The sequence below is a fragment of the Argentina silus genome, assembly GCF_951799395.1.
Source record: "Argentina silus genome assembly, contig: scaffold_109, whole genome shotgun sequence".
NCBI classification, from domain to species: Eukaryota; Metazoa; Chordata; class Actinopteri; order Argentiniformes; family Argentinidae; genus Argentina; species Argentina silus.
The window spans coordinates 130,001-137,500 of NW_028152794.1; the positions used below are offsets into that span (position 1 = coordinate 130,001).

The window sequence follows — 7,500 nt, forward strand, 5'->3', positions numbered from 1 at the left end:
AGAATTACTTTTTACTGGCTCTAATGAATTATTAATCTGACAATTATTAATTTGTACCTCCTCCATGCACCCCAGAGAGTCTGGGTGATACTGTAGCCTAAATCCTCTGTTTGGGCTGGTAATTGCTTATGGTTTTCCAAAAACGTGTTCGGTTCCCTAATGATTAATTATTGCACAAGTTCAGAGGGCTCAAGAGAGAAAAGACAGAAGTCCTGCCGAGAAGGGATAACATCCCCACTGTGTGTGATGATGACAGACTTCCTAAAACAAAGATGGATGCAGCCGCGCTGCCAAATTATTCTGAAGATGCTAACTGATTGGTTCTCTCAGAGTTCCATTTCAACATTCTACTGTTGTCATTAAAGATACATTTGAAAGTCCAAATATAGTTTTATATTCAGTAGTAACTGTCTCCCAGGAACTGGAGTGATGACAACCAGCCAATGCATTGTAGTATTGTAGATGGCTGTGAAGAGTAGTTTTGCTGATTATAAGGCCTATCCACCCACAGTGCAGAGCCATCGTAACTCTTGAACCTTCAATCAGACTGCAATCTCTGTCTTTTCCCTGGAGGAGTCCGGAGCTGTTTGCTGTCATCACAGACGGCGTCTTTAATCTAGACATATCTCCAGCCCAGAGCCGCTCGGCACCAATGACGTGGAGAAGAAGTTCTGCTTGGATTTTTTTTTTAATTAAGGGTAGGATAGTCCACTTCCTGATGTTTTCAAATTATTCACCTCAGGAGAGGGGTTGTAGCTATTGGGGGGGGGGGGGGACTACTTCATGTTTCATCATCATCATCATCAGTCAGCCCCCCACCCCCCCCTCCCCACCCCCCCGTCCTGACCCACATTTCTCACCCCCCGAGTCTCCTGTTCATTTAGTCAAGAGGCAACGAAGAAGCATCACAGAGGGGAGACGGGGGGTTAATAGAATAGTAGGGAACCAATCGCGTCGCGTCCGTTTAAAAAGTCAATGCGGTGGCGGCGGACCTCTGAGACTACGGCAGCTCCCCGTCGCAGCGGTGAGCGACAGGCGCGCGGGGCCAGAGAGTCTCGCCGCGGCTTCGCGAGGGGACAGGGAGCCGATGGGTGTTTTAATGGCTTTAGACCTCTCGCTTTGAAACATGTCATTCCATCTGACAGCCGGGGCTAAGAGAGTGACTTGCTCGGTTATGAGATCGGAATGTTTGAAATCCCCTCTCCTCCCCTCCCCTCCCCTCCCCTCCCCGCCCCCCCTCTCTCTCTCTCTATCTCCCTCTCTCTCTCTCTCTCTCTATCTCCCTCTCTCTCTCTACTCCTCTCTATCTCCCTCTCTCTCTCTCCTCCCTCTTTTCTCCCCCCCCTCTATTCTCTCTCTCTGTCTCTCTCTATCTCCCTCTCTCTCTCTCTCTCTCTCTCTCTCTCTCTCTCTCTCTCTATCTCCCTCTCTCTCTCTCCTCCCTCTTTTCTCCCCCCCCCTATTCTCTCTCTCTCTCTCTACTCCTCTCACTCTCCGTTCGCTGTACTGTGTTGGGGAGGAACAGAACTTCACAGAGGCATTAAAAAGTCACAGAGTTTATTTTCATGGCTGTTATTCTCTAAAGGGACCAGAACCGGTCCGTGTTTTAACTGTTTCACAGAGGCCCGAATGATACATTTTCCTGTTCGGCGTTCTGCACTGTGGTCAGTTCTATAAATAGGCCAGGTGGTGTGGTCTGAATCACTCATCAAAGTCCATCCAGGTCACCTCATTACTAATAGTCAATGGGAAAATGTATTTCTTGTACTTTCGTGGAGATTTACCCAATTGCAGACATGTCTGACCCAGATAGTACTTTATGCTCTAATGAACTGAAGGAGGTGCTGGTATCTGTGTGAACCAGACAGGGTACAGCATGTTAGATTTCTTTGTTGTTTTGTTAATTTCTCCCTTCATTAGTTTTCTGTTTTCTGGTTAATGACTTATACTCTGTTATTACTACTTGTACCTGCTGGCAGAGAGAGACAGAGAGACAGAGAGAGAGAGAGGGGGGGGGACGGGGGAGGGGAGCGGGGAGGTAAGAGAGAGAGAAACAGGAAGTGAAGAGTGAGGGAGAAGAGAGGGAGAGTGAGAGGAGGAGGAGGAGAGAGAGAGAGACAGAGAATAGAGGGGGGGAGAAAAGAGGGAGGAGAGAGAGACAGAGAGAGAGAGAGAGAGAGAGGGGTGGGGGAAGAGGGAAGAGAGAGAGAGGGAGGGAGAACGGGAGAGAGAGAGAGAGAGAGAGGGGTGAGGGAAGAGAGAGAGAGGGAGGGAGAACGGGAGAGAGAGAGAGAGAGAGAGAGGGGGGGGGGGGGGGGGGGTGAGCTCCAATTGTAAATCACTAATGACTCCACATCAATCCTCAGTTACCACGGTAGCACCTCCGGGCGCTGACTCCACTGTGCATTCACATCATTTGTTTTTTCACATGTCATTTCTCCCTCATCAAATAGATGGAGACATAAACTATGACGAGGACATTATTGCTCGTTAGCGCCCGGCCTGCCAGAAGTGATGCGAGTGCAAAAACGCATTTCTCTACCAATTAAAAGTCAGATGTGTTGCTGCGAGGGCCCTGGCAGAGAGCGCAGCGCGGTGCTCCCGGCCGCGTGGGGTTTGTGCGTGTGATGGGAGAGCGATTGCAGATCCTGCCAGAAGGGTTGGACCAGTCTACCTGTGTCACTTGTCATAATGGAAGTGTGTTCTAGAATTAGAATCTACCCTTGAAGGTTGAACCAGAGGAGAATGGTTTCATGGGTCAGTGCTGGAGTCCACAGCACCATGTGGAGTCAGGTTCTCCTTGGCTGAAGCCCCGGGCCCTCATTACGAACCAGAGTCCCCAGAGCGAGGTCCAGAGACGTCCGTTTGTTGACATTAGTGTCACAGTGTAATCATTTAATTAGATCAATGCAATGCAAAAAAAATACATGTAATATATAATAGCAGTTCAAGTGGTCTCTGAAAACACATATGTAGCTACAGGCCTTGTGTGAGGATCTGGCAGCATGGTCATCTGAGAAAGTCAAGAGCAAACTTCAACATTTGAGCAAGTTTGTATTTATTTTATATTTATTCACAAAAGCCAGGGGATGAAGGATATGACACAACACTTATAATCCTCACCTACAATTTACGGACGTGAGATTCCTCTCTTTTCATGTGTAAAAACCGGTTGTTTCACGCAACCCCTTTGTATAAACCCCTTTGTAAAAGTTTCACACAAAGTTTTTTTTTCTACTTCAGACTTTAAAAGAAGAACGCTGTCAAAAATCAAAGTCACGCCAAGCGAAGTGTATTAATGACATTGCGCTCCAGTGTCATCATAGCGCAGGTGGGTATGCATGAGGGTGGCAACGTAGCTGTTGATGCTGCCACATTAACGTAAGAGGAATGTCCTCTCTGTCTGACTGTGGAGCACAAAACACAAAACACCTGAAAAGGAGATGAAGACTCACACGTTGCAGCAAACATTCAAAGGTGAAATTCAGATGAAAGACAAAACTGTGAGATGAAAGGGGAGAAATTGCGTCTCCCCTTCTCGTTCCTGACGGGAGAAGCCTTGGGAGAATGAAAGGGTCCCTTTCTCTTTTCTCTCCCGCTCTCTCTCGTCCCTCCTTTCGGTGCTTTTTCTGGGTTTTTGTTACCTCGGTATCCGACTGCGTCGTAAATGAGCGTAATGATCTCCCCAGCCAGGTACCTGCGCATGTTCCATCAAAGACAAAGAGAGAGTGGGGCGAGGGACCAGGAGCCATTGTCTCTATTATTCTAACCTCCCCTCATCACGCAGAGAAGATGTTCTCTTGGTAGAGGTTCCTACACACACATTTCCTTGAACATCCCCGTCATAGTATTGGTTTTTAACTATCCCCTCCAATTTTGACTTCTATAATTCATCCCTGCTACCTCTGATCATGGCAGCAGCCAGACACAGGCTGATGAGAGACAGACAGACGTGGCTGTCTTTCATCTTGTCGCTAGGCTGCTAGTTAAAACCAGAACGTTCTCTGTACTGTCTTTGTTATTTCATACTGTATGTATGTTACTGTATGTGGTCCTCCGTGCCTCAGTTGGTAGAGCACGGCGCTAACAACGCTGAGGTCGTTGATTCCCGCTGGGACCGTATATACTCAAATGTATGCACTCACTGCAATATAAGTCGCTCTGGAAAAAAGCAGCAGCTAAATGATATATATTATTATTATGTATATGAATTATATGTATTTATGGATGTCACATACAGTGCATCAAACTACATGATTTCAGTCCTTACAGTACCTTTCCCCTTAGTCATTCAGCTGTCCTCCTCTAATGCCTGTGAAACGCACCTGCAAGGTCGCTGGCGTAGCATAGCGGGCTAATGGGTCGCTAAGGCTTCAGCCTAGCAAGGCTCGCTCCCCGGCTAAGCAAGGTAAAGCCTCTGTCCCCCTGGGAGAGTAGCCTCCCCATCGGCCTTAGCTCAGGGAACAGGCTCTAGCCTGGGGATTACTATAGCTTAGGCTTACGCTGCAGGTGCGGGAGGAAGGAATGCTAAAAATGTAATCAACGCTACCACTTGTACACCCAAACTATTAGCCAAGCTCGCTGTGGCTGGCGCCAAATTACTTTATTTTTTCTTTTCTCTTTTCCAATCCTTTTCTTTTGAGATGGCAGGTGTGCAGGCGAGAGTACATCTATATTTACATGTACTCAGGCCTGTCTGGTGGGGGCTTCAGTGTGCCCGTGATTACGGTGCTGATTTGACTCTGTGGTTGAGAAAAAACCCATTTGTAGAAGTTAAAAGGTGACGTAGCAGGGGTAGTAAGTTAAAAGGTGACGTAGCAGGGGTAGTAAGTTAAAAGGTGACGTAGCAGGGGTAGTAAGTTAAAAGGTGACGTAGCAGGGGTAGTAAGTCATCAGCAAACGCTGCAGTACGTCAGGACTGCTGACCACGGGTGGGGTGTGATGGACCATCATTGAACATGATTGCAAAGTAACATTTGATATGAAATATGAATTGTGATTACACACACACACACACACACACACACATACACGCACGCACGAAGACGCACGCACACACACACACACATGTTTTGATTACATATTAGAAGTAATGCTCTTAACTAATATACCTCTAAACTGGGTTTTTTTAAACATTAATTTTGGATTACCCCAACTCTGGATTACAAACTACTGCTGTGCAGTTACAGTATTTGGAAATTAAGTCATTGCTCATATTTTTGTACATCAAAGCCCCATTTAGATCATAGAGGTTTAACTGTGTGGTCACATGGTGTCAAATATATATAATAAAATATAATAATATAATTATATATATATATATATAGCTCACGGGTGTTTGATACCGTCCCTCAGGCCATTCCATGCTTTACAATGAGCCTTTCCTCTGACTTCTACCTCCACCGGCCTCCCCTGATACACTCAAACAGAGCAAAGCCCAGTAGCAGACTAAAAACTACAGACAAACAATGAGGATTTATTTTCAACGTAACCACTATTTATTGATTTTATTATGATTATGACACGCGTAGGCAGGCACAAACACTCTCCTCTCCTCTGCCTCTCCACCTAGATGCTGCTGTAGCCTTTACCTATAGCAGACCATTTAAGGTGTGTGTCTGTGTCTGTGTGTGTGTGTGTGTGTGTGTGTGTGTGTGTGTGTGTGCGTGCGTGTGTGTGTGTGTGTGTGCAGTAATACAAACCACTCAACTCCATGCTCCATGGAATTACCAATTGACTATGTACCAATCTTGTTACTACAGTCATTACAGTGTGACAACATACTGTAGATTTAAAGGCCAATTAATGTAAGGTACCAAACATGGAACCCTCAAAGGAGCCCTGGCCCACGGTGACGACAGACCTGCCTGCCCTCTGGTGATCGGGGGGGGGGGGGGGGTTGGGATTGAGGGGGGGTGAGGGGTGAGGTGGAGGGGGTAGGGAGGGGAGGTGGCGGGGGGGGGGGGGGTGGGCGACAGAGTCAGTCATGTCCCTAATTACCAGAGAAGGAAGTCAGTCTCTCCACATAAACAGGACACAGACAGCACGGCCATAAATAATCCAATCATCTCGGCTCCATGGAGGTCATGGCGTCATAAATCTGACAGGAGCGGCGCTCGCTGCTCGCTGCTCGCTGCTCACGTCCTTGAGGCATTGTGGGAAGGTTTCATCAGCAGCGGAGCTGCTGTGAGTGAGAACGCCTCCCTTTCATACCTGGCCTCGTCGGCTCGGAACTGTCACTCAGGGAGAAGAAGCCCTGGAAAGGAGAGGGTGAGAGAGGCTGAGGAAAAGCAGCAGCAAACTTGCCAAGTCAAGTTTGGATGGTTTGTAAGAGTTCTACATGGAAGGCATTCTGGTGCTTGCTTGCAGTTGCGCAACCAGCTTTACTTGGCAAACCCAGAAGTGCATTGGGTATTGGCTAAGCCTAATACATTGTCTTAAGACACCCGAACTTTCGAAAGAATACAAATAAAACATTCTGACCTTTTTTGTAGGTTGCTAGAGGTTTTCTTCTTTAATTCAACTTATTTGGGTTTCATAAGGACAGGGAGAGGTGGAGGGAGAGCACTTTGTGACCTTATGTCCCAGCGAGTACGAAGTAGGAGCCGTACGATAATGTCACTTAGGCTATACATCCTTGTAAATGTCTCGGAGTTCCGGTTCATGTACGTCCACATCAGGGGAGGCTGGTGGAGGTAGACATCGGAAGACGGGGTTCACGTACAGTACAGTCCCTCCAGCCGCACGGAGGGAATGCTTGTTTGTTTGTTTCTCCTCCTGACATTTGGAAGTAGTGAACTTTGAAGGGCTGTTTTTCCTCTTGGTGAGTGGTCCCACAGACGCAGGCCTGAGGGTTGGACCTCTCGCTGAGAGCAGTTAGTAACATTTCAAAATTGGCGATGAAGTGAAACATACCCTCCAAGTACAGCAACGGAGGGCTGTGTACTGTCCTGTCCTGTACTGTCCTGTCCTGTCCTGTCCTGTCCTGTCCTGTCCTGTCCTGTCCTGTACTGTCCTGTAAGACTGAGGGAGGGCTGTGTACTGTCCTGTCCTGTCCTGTCCTGTCCTGTCCTGTCCTGTCCTGTCCTGTCCTGTCCTGTCCTGTCCTGTTAGACTGAGGGAGGGCTGTGTCCTGTCCTGTTCTGTAAGACTGAGGGAGGGCTGTGTACTGTCCTGTCCTGTCCTGTCCTGTCCTGTCCTGTCCTGTCCTGTCCTGTACTGTCCTGTCCTGTACTGTAAGATGGATGGAGGCTCTCTCTGCTGCCATCAGCAGGATGAGAAACCCGGACGCGGAGGTGAGGACAAACAGGGGACGGAGTATCAGTACTCAGCAGAAATAAGGACATTTCGCTCCACAAGTGGATGAAAAGATGTATATCAAAATCCAAAGTCTTTAATTTTCATGTCCTTTAAAGACGACAGCGAGGATGATGAGGATGATGATGATGATGATGATGATGAAGATCACTGTAATGGGATGATCGGTCATGTCTGATCCGC

General features: G+C 47.6%; 1 protein-coding gene across 1 annotated transcript in view; it reads left to right on the forward strand.

Annotated features, from left to right (window-relative positions):
- LOC310824625 (follistatin-related protein 4-like) overlaps positions 1 to 7,500 on the forward strand; it is a gene marked incomplete at both ends in the record, with an annotated part of 131,126 nt that overhangs the window by 88,934 nt on the left and 34,692 nt on the right. The gene's annotated exons all lie outside the window — the stretch shown is intronic.